The 26665-nt window shown below is 45.0% G+C and overlaps 1 long non-coding RNA gene and 2 pseudogenes across 11 annotated transcripts; all 3 read right to left on the reverse strand.

Moving 5' to 3' along the window:
• Positions 1 to 2051: 2051 nt before the first annotated feature.
• LOC124675125 lies at positions 2052 to 3145 on the reverse strand (annotated as a pseudogene).
• A 15837-nt stretch (positions 3146 to 18982) lies between these two features.
• LOC124683256 lies at positions 18983 to 23361 on the reverse strand. Of its 11 annotated transcripts, none has more exons than XR_006997915.1 (13): positions 23242 to 23361; positions 23052 to 23151; positions 22916 to 22966; positions 22668 to 22845; positions 22530 to 22592; positions 22357 to 22452; positions 21908 to 22240; positions 21442 to 21672; positions 21179 to 21339; positions 20872 to 20923; positions 20127 to 20254; positions 19498 to 19632; positions 18983 to 19378 (listed from the first exon to the last, which is right to left on the reverse strand). It is a non-coding gene; the product is annotated as an uncharacterized LOC124683256 (long non-coding RNA). The 11 variants fall into 11 exon arrangements; XR_006997797.1 differs by having other exon boundaries at positions 20872 to 20928; XR_006997108.1 differs by having other exon boundaries at positions 20127 to 21234; positions 21303 to 21339.
• Positions 23362 to 24854: 1493 nt separating this feature from the next.
• Positions 24855 to 26442, reverse strand: LOC124675150 (annotated as a pseudogene).
• Positions 26443 to 26665: the final 223 nt, after the last annotated feature.

Below are 26665 nucleotides of genomic sequence, written 5' to 3' on the forward strand. Positions count from 1 at the left end.
TAAATTAAGTAGTAGCCCTAACCGCGCAAGCTAATCCCGGCCAAAATGAGGCCCCGATGGCCTGTGCGCACGGCAGTGCCGGTGGTGGTGGAGGAAGGCGTCGAGGTGGAGGAGGGCGTCGACACGAAGGACGGTGAGGAGCTCCTACTCGGAGTCAAGCTCGACGATCTCGAGCTTGATGCGGCGGACGCACACCTCCCGGCGCGCCGCCTCGTACTCCCGCACTTGGCATATGGCGTCGGCCTCCTCCCGGCGCCAGCGAGCGTGGGCCTCCGCCTCCGTGATCGCCGCCACCTGCGCGATCACAGCGTCCTCTCGGAGACGTGGACGTAATCCTCGTCGGAGAATGTTGGTTCGCGCGCGACGACGGCGTCTTCCACCTCGGAGCATGATACGTCTCCAACGTATCTATAATTTCTGATGTTCCATGCTAGTTTTATGACAATACCTACATGTTTTGTTCACACTTTATATCGTTTTGATGCATTTTTCGGAACTAACCTATTAACGAGATGCCGAAGTGCCGCTCTCGTTTTCTGCTGTTTTTGGTTCCAGAAATCTTACAGAGGAAATATTCTCGGAATTTGACGAAATAAAAGCCAAACTTCCTATTTTCCACGGAAGGTTCCAGAGCACCGAAGAGGGACCAGAGGGGAGCCAAGGGGCCCCACCCCACATGGCGGTGCGGCCAAGGGGGGGTGCGCCCCCCTATGGTGTGGGTCCCTTAGGACCCCTCCGAGGCTGCCCTTCCGCCTATAAAGTCTCTCCGTCGCGAAAACCCTAAAAAGATAAGCCACGATACGAGAAAAGTTACGCAGCCGCCGCCATCGCAAAGCCAAATTCGGGGGACATAATCTCTGTCCATGCAGAGATGCGGATGATTTTATGAACTGTGCTACTACTAGGGAGTAAGGGCTGGAAAGGAAAATGAATAGTTGGTCCATCAGGTCCATGCAAATGCGGATGGTTCTATACTTCTATTATTCTATGGACTGTGCTACTACTAGGGAGTAAGGACTAGGAAGGAAAATGAATACTTGGTCAGAGAATGAATACAGATGACCCATCGGGAAATGAGACAAGTTAATCAACACCGACGCCTCGTTTTACGGTCTGGTTTCGTTTTCCCAAGCCATGCCAGCCATCCATGTGCATGTTGCATCCCAGCCGTCCGTGCAACGTCTCACTCGGATCGCCCCATCTTTCCCACCTGAGAATCCAAACATTAGCACCCCATCTCTTCACATTTAGCTCTATAAGTAGAAAGTCATGGCTACACAGCCGCGCGTCGGCTATCGCGTGACTTGTGACTTTGGATTTTGGCGAGGCGAGGCGAGGAGCGCAGTCCCTGCCGCCTATGATCGAAGAGAAGGTCGGCCGGTCAGCATGCGGAGCTCTTCAGCCCAATTCAATCGAAGCAACACGTGTTTAGTCCTTCTCGGTTTGGATATGTTTCCTGTTGATGAGCTAGCTAGCTCGCTCTTATTTTTCTTCTCCATTTGGATCTGTTTCATTTCGTGCTGCCCAGCCAGGTCTTTTGTTTTGCCGTCGTTTGGTTTTGGTTGAGGGGGCCGGCCGGAGATGACGCGATTAAGGGTGCATCATCGCGAGTCAGCTGGATGGATAGCTAGATCCCAAAACCAAACCAATCTGATTTTTGGCAACAAACAAGATTAGAGATTTTTGGGAAAGCTAGCGATCGATGCGGCGGATGCGGATCCGAAACCAAGAAATGGCGGACCTCTTCCTCGGTAGCCCCTTCCGGCGGCTCCTCTACGCCCGCCCGTACGCCTCGGCCACGGCAGCCATGGACTGGGTGGAGACCCCGACCTCCCACATCATCAAGATCAACGTCCCGCCGGACTCTCTGTGTGCCGTGTGCGCGGTGGTGGAAAGCTTTAGTTGCTCTGTATATTTTCGTAAAAGAAAGTTGCGCTGTTTATGAGGTGGCCAATGTAATGTAACAGTGAATCTTTATTTGTGGTACCATGAACATCGAAGCAGCATACAACTGAATCAATGGTCGATTACACAGGGAGATTTCTCTGGGTTCACTGGAAAGCAAGCCCCGTGCCGCGGAACTTGTGGGCGACGACCTCGTCCATGCGGCGCGCCATCTCCGGCGTCATGTGGTTCGCCCAGTCGCCGGCCACCCCCTTCCTGAACAGCGCCTTGCGCGGGAACCCGAGGCCGTCCATGAGCCCCGTCCTGTTCACCTCCATGTTCCTCAGGCTCCCGAGGCTGCAGAGCTCCACGATGCCGTGGACGACGCCGGCCTCCTCCTCCGCCTCGGAGAACGGCACGCCGACGAACCGCGCCAGCCTCCTCACGTTCTCGGCGGGGTCGCGCAGCAGCTCCTCGTACCTCAGGAAGAGCACCTGCTCGGGACACGCCGCGCTCGCGCGCCAGTACCCGAGGACGTGGTCCCAGAACGGGCCGTACGTGCTGCCGCCGTCGCAGACGGACTCGAAGGTATCGCCGAACGGGAGCTCCGGGTGCGCGCTCCGGCGGAACGCAGCACAGCGAGACCGCCGTGTCCTTGGGCTCCCTGCAGATGTACACGACCTTGTTCAAGCCGCGCGGCAGCACGGCGTGCGGCATGTGCGTGTACATGAGGCGCGGGGACGGGAGCGCGGCGAGGCTGGCCTCACCGCCGCCTTCGGCGAAGAGGGCGTCCAGGAAAGGGACGCACTCGTGCGGGTTGAGGCGGAGGAGCGGGTGGTCGGCGCCGGCGGGCGGGTAGGACCGTCGGGCCATCGTGGCGAAGGCGAGGGCGTTGAGCCACGTGGTGCCGCACTTGGGCAGGCTGGCGATGACGACGTCGTCGGGACGGGGAACGAGGCGGCGCTGCATGGCGACGGCCGCCGGGACGAAGCGCTCCGGCAGCCAGAAGCCCTGGTAGCAGCGGAGCTTGAGCTTGGTGCCGGCTGCCTGCTTGATCGGCAGCGAGGATACCAGCATGGCGTCATCGTGCTCTTCTGGAGATCTCTCCGCTGGCACGGTGGTGACCTGCAGGTCCATCTTGTTCTCGACGTCCTTGAACGGGACGGGGCCTGCCGGCGCCGGAACACTTGCTGCGTTGGTCGCCATGGGCTGGACTGGCGAAGTGCTATGCAGAGTGGACGTCCGATGGTGGTGCGTACGCGTGTGACCGTAGTGGGGATGCGCTTCGTTGAGTGCTGAACTGGTGGCTCCGCCACTGTGGCAATTGATGGGTGCGTTTCACCGAAGCCGCGCGCAATATTTCGTGCGCGGATCATGCTTAATTAAAATATGTCACTAACATGCGGTTGGATTGTTAAGAGGTTAGTAGCATTCCCAGCAGCAATGCTACATCTACCGGCATATTAGAGCATCACTAACATTAACCGAAAAAAGAAGCTGGATTCAGTGTCTCGAAAACGTCGCTTAGGATGATTTCACAACTCGCGCAGAACAGAAATCGTAACACACGAACTAAAAAATGAAATAAAAATGTCACGGGAGAGTTCTATAGATGATACTTTGATGATTCGATAGAGCATCAAAATTTACATAATATGAACCCTAAACCTAAATTAAGTAGTAGCCCTAACCGCACAAGCTAATCCCGGCCAAAATGAGGCCCCGATGGCATGTGCGCACGGCAGTGCCGGTGGTGGTGGAGGAGGGCGTCGACATGAAGGACGGTGAGGAGCTCCTACTCGGAGTCAAGCTCGACGATCTCGAGCTTGATGCGGCGGACGCACACCTCCCGGCGCGCCGCCTCGTACTCCCGCACTTGGCATACGGCGTCGGCCTCCTCCCGGCGCCAGCGAGCGTGGGCCTCCGCCTCCGTGATCGCCGCCACCTGCGCGATCACAGCGTCCTCTCGGAGACGTGGACGTAATCCTCGTCGGAGAATGTTGGTTCGCGCGCGACGACGGCGTCTTCCACCTCGGAGCATGATACGTCTCCAACGTATCTATAATTTCGATGTTCCATGCTAGTTTTATGACAATACCTACATGTTTTGTTCACACTTTATATCGTTTTGATGCATTTTCCGGAACTAACCTATTAACGAGATGCCGAAGTGCCAGTTCCTGTTTTCTGCTGTTTTTTGTTCCAGAAATCTTACACATGAAATATTCTTGGAATTAGACAAAATAAAAGCCAAACTTCCTATTTTCCACGGAAGGTTCCAGAGCACCGAAGAGGGACCAGAGGGGAGCCAAGGGGGCCCCACCCAACATGGCGGCGCGGCCAAGGGGGGTGCGCCCCCTATGGTGTGGGTCCCTCAGGACCCCTCCGAGGCTGCCCTTCCGCCTATAAAGTCTCTCCGTCGCGAAAACCCTAAAAAGATAAGCCACGATACGAGAAAAGTTACGCAGCTGCTGCCATAGCGAAGCCAAGTTCGGGGGACAGAATCTCTGTTCCGACACGCCGCCGGGACGGGGAATTGCCCCCGGAATCCATCTCCATCGACACCACCGCCATCTCCATCGCCGCTGCTGTCTCCCATGATGAGGAGGGAGTAGTTCTCCCCCGAGGCTAAGGGTTCTACCGGTAGCTATGTGGTTCATCTCTCTCTCCCATGTGATCTTTATGTGATCATGAGCTTTGTATCACTATTACTATGTGCTACTCTAGTGATGTTATTAAATTAGTCTATTCCTCCTTCATGATGTAATGTTGACAGTGTGTGCATCATGTAGTACTTGGCGTAGGTTATGATTGTGATCTCTTGTAGATTATGAAGTTAACTATTACTATGCACTCTAGAGGTTGCTTTAATATGAACTCCGGATTCACTCTCCACGGTGTGATGGTGACAGTGTGTGCATTGTGTGTGTTTCCTTTATGACGTTGTGGAGCTTGTTTACTCCGGCTTGAGGTGTGCTTTTATAGCCCTACACAATGAATGGTGTTTATTATCCAACAAGAGAGTGTTAGAAAGTAGCACAAGAGAAGAGAAGTTATTTATTTATGTGATCATTGTTGAGAGTGTCCACTAGTGAAAGTATGATCCCTAGGCCTTCTTTCCAAATATCGAATCACCGTTTACTTACTGTTCTACTGCATGTTTACTTGCTGCCATATTTATTTCAGATTGTTATTACCACTCATATTCATCCATATCACTTGCATCTTACTATCTCTTCGCCGAACTAGTGCACTTATACATCTGACAAGTGTATTAGGTGTGTTGGGAACACAAGAGACTTCTTGTATCGTAATTGCAGGGTTGCTTGAGAGGGATATCTTTGACCTCTACCTCCCTGAGTTCGATAAACCTTGGATGATTCACTTAAGGGAAACTTGCTGCTGTTCTACAAACCTCTGCTCTTGGAGGCCCAACACTGTCTACAGGAAAAGAAGCGTGCGTAGACATCAAGCTATTTTCTGGCGCCGTTGCCGGGGAGGTAAGGTAAAAGGTATTCACATCCTCCGACTACTAAGCTATTTCCTAGCACTGTTGCCGGTGTGTGAGTGCTCGAAGCTATTTCCTTTAGATCCTGCAATTGCATCTTTTTGTTTCTTGTTTTTATTTTCACTAGTTAGGCTTAATGGAAAACAACAAAAAAATTAGAGATCTTTATGAACTTTATATTGAATTAGGACATGATGTGTTTGAAGAGAGAATTAAAAAACCCATGGAACTTTGTTTGCAAAATAGTTGTAGCAATGTTATTAGCATGAACTCTTTGAATACTATTATTGCTAATGCTATGGAAGAATTTAAGCTTGGGGAAGCTGGTTGTGACATTTTTAGTCCCCCAAGTTTTGAGGAGAAAATTTTCTTTGATGATACTTTGCCTCCATTTATGATGATTATAATGATAGTGGTATTTTGGTGTCACCTACTATGGAGGATAAAGTTTATTATGATTATACCATGCCTGCAATTTATGATGATTACAATGATGGTGTGATAGTTTTACTCCCACTATTACTAATAAAATTAATTATGCTTATGTGAATAAGAATGCTTTATGTGATAGTTATATTGTTGAGTTTGTTCATGATGCTACTGAAAGTTATTATGAGAGAGGGAAACATGGTTATATGCATCTTAATAATATTAAGTTTCCCCTCTTTATGTTGAGAATCTTGAAGTTGCGCTTGTGTTGCCTTTCTATGCTTGTTGCATTATGCTTACATGACTTGTTTATTTACAAGATTCCTTTTCATAGGAAGTGGGTTAGGCTTAAATTTGTTTCATACTTGCTTTTTGATGTTCTCTTTTGCTTCAACACTTATTTCTTGCGAGAGCATCATTAAAATTACTGAGCCCATCTTAATGGCTATAAAGAAAGCACTTCTTGGGAGATAATCCATGTTTTATTTTGCTACTGCTTTGTTGTGTCTTGGAAGTTGTTACTACTGTAGCAACCTCTCCTTATCTTTATTTTATTGCATTGTTGTGCCAAGTAAATTCTTTGATAGTAAGGTTGATACTAGATTTGGATTACTGCGCAGAAACAGATTTCTTGCTGTCACGAATTTGAGTAGGCCTCTCTGTAGGTAACTCAGAAAAATCTGCCAATTTTCATGAGTGATCCTCAGATATGTACGCAACTTTCATTCAATTTTAGCTTTTTCATCTGAGCAAGTTAAGTGCCTCTAAAAAATTCGTCTTTACGGACTGTTCTATTTTGACAGATTCTGCCTTTTATTTCGCATTGCCTCTTTTGCTATGTTGAATGGATTTCTTTGTTCCATTAACTTTCAGTAGCTTTGTGCAATGTCCAGAAGTGTTAAGAATGATTATGTCACCTCTGAATATGTGAATTTTTGATTAGGCACTAACCCTCTAATGAGTTTGTTTTGAGTTTGGTGTGGAGGAAGTTTTCAAGGGTCAAGAGAGGTGGATGATACAATATGATCAAGAAGAGTGAAAAGTCTAAGCTTGGGGATCCCCCCGTGGTTCATCCCTGCATATTTCAAGAAGACTCAAGCATCTAAGCTTGGGGATGCCCAAGGCATCTCCTTCTTCATCGACAACTTATCAGGTCACCTCTAGTGAAACTATATTTTTATTCTGTCACATCTTATGTGCTTTACTTGGAGCGTCTGTATGTTTTTATTTTTGTTTGTGTTTGAATAAAATCGGATCCTAGCATTCCTTGTGTGGGAGAGAGACACGCTCCTCTCGTTCATATGAACACTGGTGTTCTTAGCTTTACTTTTAATGTTCATGGCGAAGGTTGAAACTTCTTTGTTCATTGTTATTTGGTTGGAAACAGAAAATGCTTCATGTGGTAATTGGTATATTGTCTTGAATAATTCGATACTTGGCAATTGTTGTGCTCAAATAGATCATGTTTAAGCTCTTGCATCATGTACTTTGCACCTATTAATGAAGAACTACCATAGAGCTTGTTGAAATTTGGTTTGCATGATTGGTCTCTCTAAAGTCTAGATATTTTCTGGTGAAGTGTTTGAACAACAAGGAGACAGTGTAGAGTCATATAATGCTTGCAATATGTTCTTATGTAAGTTTTGTTGTACCGGTTCATACTTGTATTTGCTTCAAACAACCTTGCTAGCCAAAGCCTTGTACTGAGAGGGAATTCTTCTCGTGCATCCAAATCCTTGAGCCAAAAACTATGCCATTTGTGTCCACCATACCTACCTACTACATGGTATTTCTCTGCCATTCCAAAGTAAATTACTTGAGTGCTACCTTTAAAATTTCATTCCTTGTCTTTGCAATACATAGCTCATGGGAAAATAGCTTAAAAACTATTGTGGTATTGAATATGTTGCTTATGTATCTTATTTCTTATAATTTACTTGTTGAGCGGTAACCATGTTTCTGGGGACGCCATCAACTATTACACCTTTGTTGAATATCATGTGAGTTGCTATGCATGTTCGTCTTGTCTGAAGTAAGGGTGATTTATCATGATTAAATGGTTTGAGGATGCATATTATTAGAGAAGAACATTGGGCCGCTAAGTAAAGCCATGAATCATGGTGGAAGTTTCAGTTTGGACATTAATCCTCAATCTCTTATGAGTATATTATCTGTTGTTGAATGCTTATGCATTAAAGAGGAGTCCATTATTTGTTTTCTATGTTGTCCCGTATGGATGTCCTTAGTTGAGATCTATCAAAAACGAGAAATCAAATGCGATCTATCTCCTTGGACCTTTGTACAGGCGGCATAGAGGTACCCCTTTGTGACACTTGGTTGAAACATATGTTATGCAATGATAATTTATGTAAATCCAAGCTAATTAGGACAAGGTGCGAGCACTATTGGTATTCTATGCATGAGGCTTGCAACTTATAGGATGTCTTATGCATAACACATATGAATTATTACTACCGTTGACAAAATTGTTTCTATGTTTTCAAAATGAAAAGCTCTAGCACAAAAATAGTAATCCATGATTCCCTCTGCGAAGGGCCATTCTTTTACTTTATGTTGAGTCAGTTTACCTATTTCTTTCTATCGTAGAAGCAAACATTTGTGTCAACTGTGTGCATTGATTCCTACATACTTGCTTATTTGCATTCATCATATTACTTTGTGTTGACAATTATCCATGAGATATACATGTTGAAGTTGAAAGCAACTGCTGAAACTTATATCTTCCTTTGTGTTGCTTCAAAACCTTCTACTAAGAATTTATTGCTTTATGAGTTAACTCCTATGCAAGTCTTATTGATGCTTGTCTTGAAAGTACTATTCATGAAAAGTCTTTGCTATATGATTCAGTTGTTTAGTCATTATCTTTAACATTGCTTTGAATCACTTCATTCATCTCATATGCTTTACAATAGTATGATCAAGATTATGATAGTAGCATGTCACTTCAGAAATTATTCTTGTTATCGTTTACCTACTCGAGGGCGAGTAGGAACTAAGCTTGGGGATGCTTGATACGTCTCCAACGTATCTATAATTTCTGATGTTCCATGCTAGTTTTATGACAATACCTACATGTTTTGTTCACACTTTATATCGTTTTGATGCATTTTCCGGAACTAACCTATTAACGAGATGCAGAAGTGCCAATTCCTGTTTTCTGCTGTTTTTGGTTCCAGAAATCTTACACAGGAAATATTCTCGGAATTGGACGAAATAAAAGCCATACTTCCTATTTTCCACGGAACGTTCCAGAGCACCGAAGAGGGACCAGAGGGGAGCCAAGGGGGCCCCACCCCACATGGCGGCGCGGCCAAGGGGGGGCGCCCCCTATGGTGTGGGTCCCTCAGGACCCCTCCGAGGCTGCCCTTCCGCCTATAAAGTCTCTCCGTCGCGAAAACCCTAAAAAGATAAGCCACGATACGAGAAAAGTTACGCAGCCGCCGCCATCTCGAAGCCAAGTTCGGGGGACAGAATCTCTGTTCTGGCACGCCGCCGGGACGGGGAATTGTCCCCGGAATCCATCTCCATCGACACCACCGCCATCTCCATCGCCGCTGCTGTCTCCCATGATGAGGAGGGAGTAGTTCTCCCCCGAGGCTAAGGGTTCTACCGGTAGCTATGTGGTTCATCTCTCTCCCATGTGATCTTTATGTGATCATGAGCTTTGTATCACTATTACTATGTGCTACTCTAGTGATGTTATTAAAGTAGTCTATTCCTCCTTCATGATGTAATGTTGACAGTGTGTGCATCATGTAGTACTTGGCGTAGGTTATGATTGTGATCTCTTGTAGATTATGAAGTTAACTATTACTATGCACTCTAGAGGTTACTTTAATATGAACTCCGGACTCACTCTCCACGGTGTGATGATGACAGTGTGTGCATCGTGTGTGTTTCCTTTATGACGTTGTGGAGCTTGTTTACTCCGGCTTGAGGTGTGCTTTTATAGCCCTACACAATGAATGGTGTTTATTATCCAACAAGAGAGTGTTAGAAAGTAGCACAAGAGAAGAGAAGTTATTTATTTATGTGATCATTGTTGAGAGTGTCCACTAGTGAAAGTATGATCTCTAGGCCTTGTTTCCAAATATCGAATCACCGTTTACTTACTGTTCTACTGCATGTTTACTTGCTGCCATATTTATTTCAGATTGTTATTACCACTCATATTCATCCATATCACTTGCATCTTACTATCTCTTCGCCGAACTAGTGCACCTATACATCTGACAAGTGTATTAGGTGTGTTGGGGACACAAGAGACTTCTTGTATCGTAATTGCAGGGTTGCTTGAGAGGGATATCTTTGACCTCTACCTCCCTGAGTTCGATAAAGCTTGGGTGATTCACTTAAGGGAAACTTGCTGCTGTTCTACAAACCTCTGCTCTTGGAGGCCCAACACTGTCTACAGGAATAGAAGCGTGCGTAGACATCAGAGCACAGGGGCAGCTCGAACCGCCGGAGGAGGAGCCCTCGCCGTCGTTGTTCGCGTATTTCACGAGCTTGCATGGGGCGTTATCCCCCAGTTTGTCCACCAGCGGGCGCTGCGCTTGCGCGCGCCCTCCGAGCAGTTGAACTTCCTCTGTCCCGCCTCCGTGCGGAACACGGGAGGCCACGGCGGCGAGTCCTCGCCGGCGCAACCTGCGCCACCCCTTGCAGAGCTACCGCGCGAGGCCATCGGCTGGCGTAGCTAGTGCGAAGCGGCGCTTCAACGCGGTGGATTGCCTGTCGGAGAAGGTGGGTGCTGGCGGCGGAGGGGAGTAGGTTTTGGAAACCGAACTCCCCTTCGCGGCCAGTTTTAATACGGGACTGCCGTCGAGTTTCTCGGACCCCCAAACTCTGTTTAAGGGCAAGGCCACGAGTCTTTCCCGAAAGAGTTTTAATTCACTGAAGAGAAGCAGATTTACACCTAATCCCGAATGTCTTTCCCGTGAGAATCTTTCTATAGCTCTAGGATTATTGCATTCTCAGCCTATGAGGGTTCAAATACTAGGTTTGACACTTTTAGGTGTTTCATAAAAAGGCGTAATACTTTTCAGTTGGAGGCGACATTTTCGTCCACAATGATACGTATGTGGTGATTTGTCTATCTCAAGACCCGAAGTTTCTTCGGAGGTATTCATAGGGATAGGGTGTGTGTGTGCGTTTATAGGTGTGAGTGTATGTGCGTATGTGTGAGCGTCTTGTTTGTACTGTGTTTCGTAAAAAAAAGGGTGACAAATGCAGCTCGGGCTCCATGGATCTCCTTTTTAAAAATTGAATTAAAAAGAAAATCAAAGAATATGTTTAAATGTCTATTATGTTGTACATTAGCAACATGTAAAACCTTAACTCAAAATACCTTATGTCTGTGGCTTAAAATAAATGAAAAAATCTGACGTCTAAAATGGTGGAAACTGCAAAATTTCAAAGCTCTCAAAAGGTTGTAGTGTATAAAAAGGTTGTAATGTAGAACATTATCTATATCTAGGATTTTTTTAGTTTAAAACGTCTAAATACTATAAAAAGACTGGCATCGTGCCTAAAAATTGCTTTAATTACGAGCGGTGGGATTACAAAGTATAAGAAGGACCTCAAAAGAACAATAAAATAAGAAGTTGTGTGTAAATTTACAAAAGGGACTCCAATTAGAAGATACAGCTACCATTGTATCCTTCTCTAGCCTACTTGAGCTAGATCTTCCATCATGGTCTACCGTGCTGCATTTGGCCGCGACTTCGTAACTTGGGATAGTGCAAAACAGAAACTCCATGTTAAACTAGATGAAAGGTCTCTAATGTAGCCAGGTGGGGACAGTTGACAAGCAGATGAAGCAGAGGTGTTAAAACATTGAGCTGTTGCTTTTAGCCAGAGGAATACAACGACATAACAACTACATCTTGTTTCTAACCGGTCAGGATGAGCTCCAATTTGCTTGTGCAGCTTCAAAGATTCCACAAATAACTCTATACCTAGGCAGAGTGAATCCATCAATATCTCTCATTCCCGTCGTTGAGAAGGTAAGGAGAAGAATGTGATACGCCGGATCTAGAGGAAATTGAGCTCCACCAAGCTTATTGAGGAATCTCTCTTTGGATCCACCTTCCTCTTCTAACTCTGCCATTGAGGGTTACATGAGGACCTCGCCGACGACCATGTGTTGTTGCTCGAGTGTACCACAGAGATGCCTAGGTTTGCCACTAGCCCTACCTCTACCATGTACTGAGAGGAGCTACCCTCCTCAGCCATCCTTACTTCGGCTAGCGGCGTAGACGAAGGATAAGCTAGCAGGGATGGGGAGGTGGACAAACAAAAGACTCTCAAGGAAGAAGGAGAAGAGAGAGAAAGAGAAGGGAAATGAAAACAAGGATAACACTAGTGCAAAATGCTTACAGGCGATCATTATTCGTGGTGTCCGAGTATAGTGAAACGCCACTAGTAATACCATTGGCATGCTAAAACTGCACACGCCACTAATAACACATTACTAGTGGTGTGTTGGCCAAATGAGCATGCCGCTAGTATTTTCGGATCCAATTATGAGACATGATCTGGTTATAAGTGGCATGAAAAATGCGAGCGCACCACTAAAACCTCACATATTGGTTGAGTCGGCATGCGTGTACACGTGACTGCCTATTTCATCCCACCAACCCCCTTTGATAGAGCACGCCTATCTGTCTCCCTAGTGGTGTGTTGTTCTAATGATACACCACTAGTAGGGGTGTCCTAATGCTTTTTCAAAGTTTTTTTAGTGAAAGTACTGGTGTTGCTTTTTCTCGGCTGATGATGTTGTGTTATAATGTTGGCATGTAGAGACTTAGAACATCCCATTTTTGATAACGTGTTGTTAATGTTGGTGTTTAGAGGCTTAAGACCATGTCTTTTGTCTCAGTGGCGTCTGCCCATAGTGTAATTAATAGGCTCAAGGACTTCTCTAATGCATGTAGTTAGGTACAAAGAACCCTGTTAGATGACAATATGATGTGCAATATGTTTTTGTTCCCCTCTTTGTTGTGTATGATGTGTGCTATGGTAACCTTACCATATTGGAAAGCGGTTAGCACATACCATTTTTGTGATCCCGAAATAGCAACAAAGTGGCAACCAAACATTTGTGTAGTGACTCAGCTCAACTGACAAAGGATTTTCCATACAAATAAAGTGGCACTTGGGTACCCATGAATGCAGCCTAGGCCATCAAACAAAGTGCTAATTTTGGCCCGTGGATCATTTCAGACGGGCTAGGGGCATCTCCAACAACCCGACCCAAACATGCAGTGGCTTTTCATTTTGATCCGTGAGGAAAGGAGGACACAAAAACGCCAGCTAACGCCAGGGACCGACGTGTCTGCGGAGACCAATTTGTAGCCCAAATTTGGTCATTAAATGCGTCGCTGCACATGGTGGCCCCAAACTTTAAATGGATACCAATTTGTTGTGACTCCAAGTGCAAAGTGATGTAGCAAGAGCCTTTTCTCCACAAAGGTGACTCGGAGGTTTATATCAAAATCTTAGGGAAACTACGGAGAGAATTGTGCTCCTCTTTCCTCTTTAGGGATCATTTGCTTGATCTTGATAAATGTATCTTCCATGAACTAATATCTATCTTACATAAATTTACTAATGACCCTTCTATTAATGTGCATGAAGCAAGTTTTTGTTCTTATATTGTTAAGCCATGATCCCACCTAATCTTGGCGATCTATGGATCCCAAAAATACAAACAACTATTGGAAAAGTAACTTGATATGCTATTTGCAGATTTGGGTTCTAGAGCTAGCGCTCTTTCTGAAGAACTTTATAATCAACTAGTTATAGGTTCCATGGAAAAGTGTGGTATTAATCTCTTACTTGTTGATACCTCTACCAAGCATGATTAGATAGAGTGAATAATCTAATGGTTGAGTTACATATGGCTGATGTGCCTGCTGATTACATTATAATGGATATGAGAACCAATTCCACTAGTTCTATAATTCTTAGTAGAACATTTTTAGAAGTGCATGGATATGAGAGTGCTATCATTCGTGCAGAGGAGGGCAATGTGAAATTGTATTTCCCATACCAGAAATGCATGGATCACTTTTCAAGAAAAAAGGAGGCGGCCAAGGTGGAGCACCATCAATTCCATCCCTCTTGAAAAACAAGGTATGCAACCTAGATATATGGGTACAAAGAAAGTGCTTTATGGAAGGCAGTGCGGTTGTTTTTCTTTTGATCTTTTGTTTTGACTAACTATTGTAGCAATGAATTTTTTCATTTAGTTTTGTCTGGAGTTCTAAATAAAGTACTAAGTTTTACCCATATGGATTTTTAAAGGTTGCATGCAAATACTTGAGTTGCAGTTTTATTTTTGACACTTTCACCAGGAAATTTCTGCAGAAATTCACGTAGATTAAAATGGTATATACTCTTCATCGCAATGGAAACTTTCATCCCCTTCATGCACATAGTTTTTATAAATTTTTCTGAATCAGTCAATTTGCGTTTTAAAAATCAACTTTCGGCAGTTGTTTTTTTGGACAGATTCTGTCCTATGATGTAAGGGTGGCTCTTTTGAGTTTATTTTGGATTCTTTCTGAGTAATTTTGAATATTTGGGATGTTAGAAACTTAAGAAACTCCATGAACATACAATATCAAAATTTATTTGGAGTTTGTATTGCATCTTGCTGTATATCTTTGTGTCACTAATGTCACCCCGTAGTAAAATGGGAATTTTTTTTTTGTTTTTAAGTTTTTGGTAGAAAAAGGAGGAACAACTAAAGAGGAGAAATCCAACAATGATGAAAACCATAAGCTTGTGATGCCTAAGGCACCCACTGGAGAAAACACACTTTTTGTTTGCGAACGTCTTAACTTCATTTTTTAGCAACATATGATTGTCGTTAAAGATTGGAGCATCTAGTAATTTAGTTTTCATTTTTTATTTTGTCATGCAATATTTATATTGAATAAAAAATATCACCACTGTAACATGTGCTGATTGTTTATCATGTGAATACTAGAAGAAAATCAAGTAAATGTTTGTGCTATACAACAAAGGTAAAGGGATGGATAGTTACGTATGAGAAACTTATGATTTTTTCTAAACTTTGTGTGATGATTTGTTCTTTGGTTTATGATATCTTGCAAGTGTCATATGTATTAATAGTACTCACCTCTTTTATGTTTAACTTTAAGTGCATCATTCATTGTTAGGAGATGAGCAGTACTATGGACACTTTTGCATGCTTATTCTTAGTGGTCAAATTTCTCCCTATTGATAGCCTTTAACGTATTGAACATGATGAAGTATTTGTGCATCCAATCACCTTGAGCAAAGTTATATTCCAGTTGTGTTCCTTATATCTGCCTATATGTGGCTAACAAAGCCATTCCAAGTAAATTTATCATACGCTATTTATTTTGATTCCACACTTTAGTTCTATTGTCTATGTTTACATGGGGAAGTGGTGAGTTGAGTCTTTATCTTTCATGCTGAATAAGTTTCCCCTGCATGCTCAAGATGATGAGCATGCATAATGTGCTTAATACTAAAATTTCAAGAGAGTTGGCAACGGGGTGCTAACCCCAAAGTAATGAAGAAATGAATAGGTGAACTACTCCTCAAGATGTCTAAGGACCTAAAAAGGGGACGGACCCTAAATATGGGAGCCACTCTCAAAACTCTAAACAAAGTTAGCATGAAAGTTGATTATTTTCCTTTGCTGATTGAAAATATTTGTTATGAATTCCCTTATGTAATGTGGTTTGGAAGCTGCATTGTTTTACATGTGTTAATCTCTGCTTCACTCTACGAAGGGACTTTCAAATTTCTACATTCTACTTCTTTATGATTCAAAGAAATGAAGTTATTAAAAGTTCTATTCTATGACCAAATGTTAGGATCACTTCTCAATGCATAAGCTTGCTTATGAATCATTTAATCTTGCATACAAGTTTGCTTATTGGTCCATAGTACTTGTTCATTTACTATATATCACGCAATATTTCTTTACTCTCATGTATAGTTGATTTTTATTATGTTTACTCCTACTTCATATGATGATTGTTTGATGTCATTTAATTTTTAATTAATCATTATACTTTAAATAGTAATAATCATGAATTATATAATCTGTATCTTTTGATAATGAACTATAAATCCCATCTAATTACCACATTTATGCTCGAGGACGAGCATAGTTTAAGCTTGGGGATGCTGATGCATAAAAAATGCATCTACGTTCTTTGTAGTTTATTTTACTATATTCCATCATATATTGCATCATATAAAATTTCAAATCCTCTCCAACCAAAGCCTCAAGACACGCACCAAAAGAACCAAAAAAAACTATCACCTAGGTCATAGCCTAGACTAAGACTTTGGTCTTTGATCTTTCTGCTTTTGGAGGGCCAACAACCGTCTTGTGCACGTACATGTAGTCAACACAACTATGCACATGGTAAAATTATATTCTATTATTGTTATCAAAGTATCAAACACACATAACTCTAAGAGGAGACTTTGCACTTCTAGGGATCTCATATGGAAATCCCCAAAATCATTCTAAAACATTATTATAAACCTTATATATGATGCACATATGATGAAATCTAGCACAATAAACTACAAAGACCATAGATGCATTTTAGATGCATCAGCGGACACAGCGCAGACTGCGTGTGTGCCCCTCTTGTACTCCTGGGGGGCCGCTCGCAAGTGGTACGCAAGCTACTTGCCACCCCGGTCGCATTGTTGGTGCCACCTTTTCGAGCACTGCTCGCCGAAGGCCACAATTCCTCTACTGGCATCCTCGCGCGCACTTGCTGACAACGACCCATGGTCCATGTACGTCGCCTGTCGCCTCGACACCGCCTACAAGGATGGACGCCCGGGACCTGTTCGGCCATTTGTGCAGCCGATTTTGAGGTACAAACATGTACATTTTCGGCCATTTGCGCCAAAGATATTGGGCATTGACACATCCATGTTGTGAATGGATGGACCTCGGCAAATCGATCGAGTTTTTTTACAAGAACGTCGTGTCGACACCTATGAAGACAATCTGTGCACCTGAAGAAGAGAACAAGAAGAGGCTTGCCAAACACCAAGAGGCTTGTAGAAAATATGTGAGTAAACATTTGGTATGTTCTAATCTTGATGGGCTATCGTTCGTCACCCTGCTAGAACATGGATCGTTGAGACCATGTCGAACGTGATGAGCACTTGTGTGGTCATGCAAAACATTATCGTTGATGATGAACACGATGAAGGCCTCCATGATCAAGGATGACAGTTTCAAGGTGAGTTGGTTGAGTCGTAGCTTGGTGCATCATTGTTTGAGGAGTTCCTTCATATGCATCATGAGCACCGTGATTGCCACATTCACATCAACTTCGAACTGATCTGATTGAGCATCCATGGTTATTGGCAGGCCAAGAGTAGTCATGTCACCACCTTTTGTTTGTTTTTGTTTTATTGTGGGCTATATTGTTTATTTGGTGAAGTAAATTTCATGTGGACTATGTTGTTTATTTGGATGTACACTATTTAAATTAATTGGGTTGCAATAATATTGTTTTTCATTCATATGTTTCACCAGTTGCGTTAATATAGGGAAATAAAATATTTAATATTGGCCAGGGCTGGACCAAATGCGTCAGGCCGTTAGACTGCTGAACTGCTCCCTGACCAAACTAATACAGGTTAATGGACGGTTATTTTCGTGTCCGCGAACAGATTAAAACAGACACACATTTAGAGCATCCCCACTCGTCTCCCCGAGAAGCCCCCCATGACCACTTTTTTCATCCGGACGGCGAAAAACGGCCCAGTCAGGCCCCCGGTTCCTCGTTTTGGTCCGGATTTGAGCTTATTTCGTCCGGACTCCCCACGCCAACCCCGGTTCCCCGGGGTCTTCCCGGGGGCTCCGGATGGAGCGAATCACGCACGCTGGACCACTGTCAGCGAATCACTTCCCATCCTTTCTCTCTCCCCGACGCCACCGACCACGCCGACCACGACCTGGCTCTCCCGCCCCGCCGGCCACCGGCCAAGCCGACCCACCGCCCCACCCTCCCGACCCTCCATCCACGCCGCCCCTCACGCCACTCCGCCTTCGTCCAGGCCATCGGCGGCGGGCGCCCGGTCCCCACTGGTCTCTTCCCGCTGCCAGGCGTCGAGGCCGGGTCTCTTCCATCCGCGCCGCCGGCCACGCCCGCACGCTGCCGCGCCCCGAGCGAGGCCATCCCAGCTCGCCGCCGCACCACCAGCGGCCGCCCGCTCTCCTCACTTGGTTGGCGCCGTTCTTCTCACTCGGCTGGCCCGCACACCCACCTGCTCACGTCCTGAGCGAGGCGAGGCCGTGGCGCCCTCGAGCCCGCGGAGGCGCGATGGGTCGAGGCCAAGCGGGGCCAGCGCGGGCGAAGTTGTGGCCGGGCTGGTCGTGGCCGTCCGGCGGAGGCGCGAGTGGGTCGAGGCCAAGCGAGACCAGGCGTGGGCGAGGTCGTAGCCGGCATGGTCCATGGTCGAACACCTCATGAGCAGCTCGGCGTGGGGTGCACATGGCTGGAAGTTTGTTGCCCCCCATGCCAAATATTGATCCAATCCGGAGCTAATTTCGTCCGGAATTCAGCCCGGGGGCCTCCAACGAGTGAAGATGCTCTTAGTGTCTAAAATGAGCCATGATGCAGGAGATGCCCTAACAGGCTAACACCCACTAGTTCCTCATCCTTATGTGGATAGAATTTTTTGAAGGGCAGATGTCGCTTTCCACCTTTGCTTTGGTCAACGGAACATTTGAAGTAGAGGCTCCTAATTATATGTAAAATTCGGCCCAACCTACTAAAGACGCACTGAGTATCTTGTTGATAAGATTTTATGCATGTCTACCGAATGAAACAGTGAACTACTACTCCCTGTTTTACACGAGGAATCCTGCACGGTCAAGATGAGTAATTGTGAAGTAACGTGGATGGCGCAGATCTCAACTGATAACCATGTGCACTTCAATAAGTACTAGTGGTTGGGGCGCCCCTTGGGGCGCCTCCTCACTGTACAGTTGCAGCCCAATCACGGTCTAATCTCATTTTCGTCTTTATTGACTCATTAGAAAATAAAAGTCGAGCCCCTTATATCACTTGGAGAAAATCAAAGTAAAGTGCCTTTACATCACTTGGTAACCCCACAATAAAGCAAATCCAGAATCCGGTCATCTACAACACGCATAGAGAAAACACAACTCCTTATTTCCACAATACACAAATGACAGTGTAGAACAAAAACAAAACTGGCAATATATGGATGCCTTTGCTAACTTTGATATAGCTCTTGTCCACTGAGCTATTTCTAAGAGTTTGCTTCTTAAACACCAAAGAGAAACTTAGTTTGCAGCCAATTGATTTTTCAGCTGTGTAGCGTGCCTGCAATAAAATTTGATTCTATGAACTAATCTGCACATAGGCACAAAGTGATTCACCTAGATAGCCATCACATTTAAGCTAAATAGATGAGTTCTGCTTCTTGCATTTTCTGGTTCACGCATCTTTCATGCAAATCTGCTTACCTCTGTAAATTAAGACAAGAAATTAGAAACCTCAATGTAATATCAGTCGCCATGATTTAGCTTTCTACTGTGAGTAAAACTGCAGCAAGAACACAATAAAAGGAACACAGCTTGGACTTACTTGCTCTCATTCAGCTTGGTTTCAGATATCTATCAACTATTCCACACAAGTCAAGCTCCTAGTAGGCTTTCACCTCTTCTGCTTACATGGATTGGTTTGCCGCAGGATCCCACAAAGTAACAAAGTCAACTTCTTCTGTAATGATACAGGAATTCAAAGATAACCATATTAAATTGGTAATGGCTATTTCTGACTTAAGAAAATGCACTCAAATAAATATGAGTATCCAACTTCACCAAGAGCACAGTTTGTCCTCTATGTATGAACAATTACCAAAGAAACTATGCTAAATCCAAAAGTTTCATAGATGAGTTTCTGTTTGGTTTCACAGAATTGAAATGCACTAAAGCATCATTCAGTTGTATAATTGAAACCATTGCAGACATGACAAGGAATGCTCGCACACCAAAAAATACTTATCATGATGATAAATTTCAAGTTAAATCTTAACTCACATTTCAAGTTTCCTTTATCTCGAAATGTAGTGAAACGTTATTAATGTTAGATAGCTAAGTGCAGAGGAAAAAATCTTTGCTTTATCTCACAAAATGAATACTGTAACCAGCCAAAAAATAAAAATCGAAGACTGAATGACAAGAACATAGTAGAAGAAAAGATGCAGAACATACCAGCGCTGACATGTGGTGCGACCTCCTCCTCTCATCATACTCATGCCTTTCCTTCTTCTATCTAGACCCCTCCCTGTCATGCCAAGATGGGCTTGTGCTGTAGAAATAACCCACGGACAATGGAGAGCCTGCATGAAGAAAACGACAAGGTCAGACGTCAAGCAAAGGAGTTCGGGGCAACGATGGAGGAGATTCACGGGTCGGTGGATGAGCTGGATGAGCTGTTGGCTAAGAGATGTGGATAAGAGAAGAATAGGATAGTAAAAACACAAAATCCTCAATATTTATTTTAGACTACCGTAGTCTCAGATATGTGTTTTTACAACCATAGCTTCCTAACTCATCCTCTCCACACAAAATATTATTTAATTTTTTCGGCTGTAAATTTTATTCAAAGCAATAAATCTCGCAAACACAATTTGCAAATTGGTCTACTCTGTACTAATACGTTTAATGCCACCTAATTCTATTACACTCGCTCATCACCAAACTGAAAATAGACTGATCAAATGGAACACTATTACATTATAATGGGGCGACCTACGAGCACTCGCAACGATATAACTTGGATGGCTTGCAATAGAGAATATAAAAGAACTCAAAATTTAATGGCATATAACCTCTGCACAGATAATCATGGCCCATATTCCTTGGTGCATTATTACAGCAAAACAATAAAGGCAGCTGAATGTTATTGGAAAAAACATGCAAAGGATATTCAAAGTGGCAAGGATGGAACACGCACCTTCAGATAAGAATAGTCAGGTTACTTAACCAGAAGGCTAATGGCTTGATTTCTTTACTTCAGGTATGTTATGTAAGGCGATAGAAAAAGGCAAGTTAATTCCCACGGGAACGCCATGTACTTTACATTATACCAATATAATTAGAGCAAGATAAATAAGAAGACATGGTAAATTAGCTCTTCGAAAATTGCAACAGTCAAGCTAGGCCCTCTATTAGAACAAATGCAACCTGCATTCCTAAATCCTAACCCCTCTTTAGAACATCAATTATGCCAATATATTAACATAAATACACAAAGGTATTACCTTCACAGACCAAAGAAATATTGCCATTCGTTCGGGAAAATTGTGCAAGCTCATTCCTGCAGCTCAGTATGAAGTCGAATGATTGTAGATTCAAGGAAAACTTCACATAATTTTATCAACGAACCTCGTGTGGCATGAAATTGTTCAAACAATAATGTCACCTAAAAGAAAGTTTAACAAGTGCAGGCTTGTTAGCTTAATGATTTAGAAACATTCTTAGTTTCTTACCAACAGTTGTAATGATACCACAGAATAAGACTCACCGGCGATTCTTTTGCATCTTATCTTTACCCTAACCATCATCATCAGTCTGTTTTCCACAAAAAAAGAACTAAATTGTACTCAGCCGTCCTCCAGTAAGAAAACAGATTAATATGATGTTGTACTTGCCCCTGTAGATTGTTCATTCCAACTTTTTTCTTGCTTGGATAAGTGGCTGGCACAAAGGTTGGCTCTGGAATAAACTTTGACAACCAAACCAGAGAAAAGAACTCCTGCAAGAGAAATACAAAATAATATTGCAATTTGTTACCTAAGAAGTAAAATTTGACTCACTCAAACATTGGCCTTCAAGAAGACTATAAAATTGGGTGCATTGTGTGCCAAGTATCGAAATGAAATGATCAACATAAGTTAGACCAGCAGACTAAAGAACACAAGGGAGAAGAACATGGAAACTCTGTACCAATAGACAGATAGAACAATAAAGAGGACAGGTCATCTGAATACCTGTGATACGAAGTGTGACGAAGTGGGCAGCATTGTAGGAAGCAATAGCAAGTTTACGTTCAATTGATATCCCACAGACTAATGATCTCCTGAAGCAACGCCGAGTAACTGACTTCATAGATAAAATACCGCAGGCGTAGAAGCAGTATACTTGATAAATTTAGGTAGTAGACTCATCAGTACTTTCCTTCGGCAGGAGCCATTTAGTATCGAAAGAACAGTAATCCAATAAACCCAATGTTCTTCACAATATATGGATTCTTCACTTTATATCTATATACAAATAGAAGAAACAAATATTTTCCAATGGACCTTTATTCGTGTACCTGCAATCTACAGAGTATATATATCAACACTATATAGAAGCACAATATAAACTTTGCAAGAAAGAAACAAACTAACCCACAAAGAATGAAACAAGCCTAAAAATACGAACAGCGAGTGCACACCTGCTTTTGCCCACCTAAGCCACCTCAGTCGCTTAAACTGTTGGCGACGGCAGATTCGGCCATATTCACGCGAGACAACAGGGAAAAAGCCAGGGCCTGGATCGACAGCAATGTCAGCTGAAGGTACAGGCACGGGACGAAGCGAAAAGTAAGAAAGGTGTACTGGCACCCACCAACAAACCGTGATCTGTCCACAATTTCCCCAGGAGATGGCTTATATCGAGGATCAAAGGCAGCTACCATAAAGAAGAGCCGTAAGAAAAGGGCACCCTAAAATATAATAATGTAAACACGACCGAGGACACACGTACCACGGAACAAGGCGACACGAGCTGAAACTCGCTCGCGGTGGCGTGCAGCGCTCCGGGAACGTGACGAGCCAGAAGACGACGCGTCCATTAAAAAGTAAGCGAAGCAAACGAACAGAAACACAGACTAAGCGTCTATAACAGGATCGTCACCTCACAGGCATATTAACAAACACATGAACTGCAACAAGCACCCTCAATCAGTCCATGCGGACAGCCAGGCAAAAGATCTCGGGGAAGAGTTGACATACCTCGGCAGAAAGAGCCCGTCGGCCGGACAGAGATACACGGCTAGAACCAATCTGAAAGGGGGGAGGGGGGAGGGGGGAGGTTAGCCACTGGGAGTGTTTGCAAGATGAGCTGAGCAAAGAAGGGTGAGACTCGTACCTGAGGAAGGAGGGGCGAACGAAGCAGCGACCGGCCAGATCGGTTGGAACTTGGACGGAGCTGCTACCTTTGGTCCTCGGTTGGAACTTGGACGGAGCTGCTGTGAAGGAGCCACGGAATCAGTATACAGGGAAAGGAGATGAACACGGGAAACAAGAAGCTGAAATCCCTTAAAAGAAATCAGGAACACCTCAACCCAATCCTTCCATGGTGCACGAAACGGCGGTGCGACGCGGCGGCGGGCAGGGTATTGTGCTGCGAGGCGGCGGCGTTACCTCGGCGTCTCTGCTCGAGGAAGACGAAAGTTGGAGAGGACTATTGCTGGGCCTGCACAGAAGCGGGGCAGAGAAAGATTTATACGGCCCTGCAGACGCACAGAAAAACAAATGACCAGTCGACTTCTTTTCCAAACCAAAACGAGACAGACATGTGGGGCCAAGAACTAATCAGGCCTACATGCAGAAGGTAATAGAAGGTAATTGCCGCGTTTTGCACACTAAACCGGGAAAAGGACGGTGCCAGGCTCATTTATTCCACTGGCAGCGCTGCGGCGCGCAGCACGCCCAACGCCAACTACAGAGACGAAAAAGAAACCCAGAACGAGAATGACAAGCAGGCCATGTCATGAATCGGTCCCACGTGCAGTGTGTATAGGCAGAGGACGGGAACGATCCAACCAATCAACCGATTTCTGCAGCATCGATCTCTGCAGCAAAACAGGTGAATCAACAACGCAACTATCGTGGAACGCTCACAGCTAGGCCAAAGGGTCACGCACTTGCTTGTTCTTAATTGCATTATGTGTAGATTAGCTATATACTCCAGGAGTAGGAGCTACCAGGTTGCTCCATTCTAGGGACCTTGGGCGCCTATAAATGGCGTAGCTATGCTCCTTCGTATGCACACACCACTCAGTCAATCTTCTCATTCCTCTCCAATATGCCTTCAGGTTCAGCCACCGCTCTCAAGGCGGCAGCCGTCGCTGCCGTCCTCGCCGTGCTGGTGCTGCCTTCCTCGGCGCGGTGTCCGTCGCAGGGCCCAGAACCAGTACCAGCTGCAACGCCGGCGCCGGCGGTGGAATGCAACTGCAGCTACTGCAGCCCGAAGTGCGACACCTCCGTTGCCCAGGAATGCAGCCCGGTCTGCGGCCCTTCCAGCTGCGCCGACTGCAAGTCCGACGAGATCAAGAGGTGCAGGGAGACCTGCAAAGGCAGCCCCTGCGACGCCTGCGAGAACGACGCCAACATGGCGTGCTCCGGCGTTTGCTACGGCAGTACATGCTCCGACTGCACGAGGCAGACCGGCAAGCAGTGCGTGGCCGACTGCTGCGTGGCCGCCTGCGGAGGAGGAAAATCATGAAATGAAGCAAGTCCGGCCGGCCCTCTGTTTCATGGTGTCTGTTTTGTGTACCTTCTCTCTACTCATTTTCATAAAAGTGTACCACGTAGCAAAGTACTAATCGGTATTTTGATTTGGTGTGAACTTCACTTTTTATACAGTGCCTTCACAAAGATAGTGACCCTTGTATTTTGCAGGATTTGGTTTTCCGCATCATAGATTCTATACTAATAATAATGCAGATTTAAGACCCTAAACATTAGAGTGGTTACATCAATCAAACGAAGATGAGCAAACAAATATAACAATGAAATAAAAAATTCAAACAAAAAGATGGTAACATCATCAAACGGCATATAGATTGCATCATTCAGTTCTTAAACCAGCTCGGAGGGTTACACACTTCAAAAAACTAAGATAGATTCCCTGAGGTGATCAATCAAAATCACAACCAGCTTAACTGACACACTTCAATCTCCTAAACAAAATTATTTCCTAACACGACCGGCCGGCTGGGCGGATGAATGAATGGCTTCCTCTAGTTGGGGGCGAAGAAGATCTCCGAGTCGAGCCTCTTGGAGCGGAACAGCTTTTCCATCTCCGGCGTTGTGTTGAACGCCGCCTCCAGCACCTCAGGTGAGATCGCCTTCCACACCGAGGTCTTCCCGGCTAGGTGGCTGAAGATCGGGCTGCACAAACACATACATATTGTCGTAAGGATCATGAGCTCGGTCGCCATGGAAACCGATGGTGCAACTGAATGCCAACGAATATAAATAGATTGCGTTTCTTACTTGGGGGTGGTGATGATGGAGAACCACTCCATGCCGGATGCGTCGGCAATCTTGGAGACGACATGGAAGCGTGGCACGATGAAGAGGCTGCCGCCCTCGATGCGGGTCTCCAGGACGCGCTTGCCGTCAGGGCCGACGACCTGCACGCGGCCGCTGCCACGGACGATGTACGTCACCTGGTACGCCGAGTCACAAGAGAACCCCGGGCACGGCCGACATCGTCCTCCTTGAGGTCCCAGGCACGGCCGACAAACTCCGTGGAGAAGCCGGTGAAGATGCCACTGGAACCGGTGAGCTGGAAGTTGGTGAACTGGCCAGTCTTGTGGCCCTTGGAGGTGTCGCCGAGAAAGAGGACAACGAGCTCCGTGGCCGACTCAGGAGTGTTGTGCCACCATGTAAGCACGCCGAAGGGGAGCGCCAGAGCGTCGCCCTCCTTCACAGGGACCACCTTCTCTTTGGCGGCCTCAGGCAAGACGATGCCGCAGGTTCCCTTTCCTATGGTTCAAAGATCAAAACAAGCAAAGCATGCTGAATTTTTTTACAAGAATTTAGTAGAATAACTACAACATGAAATCAAAAAACAGAGCAAGTATGACTCTAGGATTGGTTGCATCATCACAATGTGTTGTGTTTAGATCGGAGGGGCACACATGCATCAAAGTTGTGACATTACAGAAGGGACATGCGGACAGTCTCGGAAACTAAGAACTGTGTGTTGATTTGATAAAACAGATGACCAACCATGATATCTTAAACAAATATATTCAATCAAATCAATAGCCACAACAATTCAGTTATTTGAAATTTAACTACAACTACTGTCAGGATTTGTTTTAGTCTTTCATATAAGAAGTTAAAAAAAAAAGGTTTCAGTCTTTCAGATAAGAGTCTTTCAGATAAGCAGGATCTGATGCAGACCTGACCAAACTAAACAGCTACGTACGACGTCAGAACTGATCGCATCAAACAGTTGACAGATAATTTGACGAGATAAAACAGCTGAACTGATCTCAATCCGAACGGAATAATCCACAACCGATGCGCGATCACGAGATCGTACCTTGAAGGACGTAGGCGACCTTGGCGGAATCAGAGTAGCTGGGGAGGGACATCCCACCGGCAGCGAGAGAGAGCTTGGCGGCGCCAATGGACGCAACGCCGAGCATTGGCAGATCCGCGGGGCTCCACTCATAGTAGGCACCTCCTTCGCCGCCGTATGCCTTGATCGGCTGCCTCGGTGTCAGATCAACCGCCATTGCGCAAACGAAAAAGCAGGAGCACAACTACGATCGAAAAGAAAGAGGGAAATGCCGGGAGCAGAGGAGGCTTTGGCGAGTAGAGACGGGGGCGCCGCCAATATATATAGCACCTCTGGTTGGATTAGTTAGGATTAAGAGAAGGTTTATCGGTCCGCTGTGCAGATGCTTATCTTATCCCGAATTAACGTGTTTCCGATTTTGATGTAACTTTGGACGTGGTTCG

This window comes from Lolium rigidum, chromosome 1, assembly GCF_022539505.1.
Source record: "Lolium rigidum isolate FL_2022 chromosome 1, APGP_CSIRO_Lrig_0.1, whole genome shotgun sequence".
Classification (NCBI taxonomy): Eukaryota; Viridiplantae; Streptophyta; class Magnoliopsida; order Poales; family Poaceae; genus Lolium; species Lolium rigidum.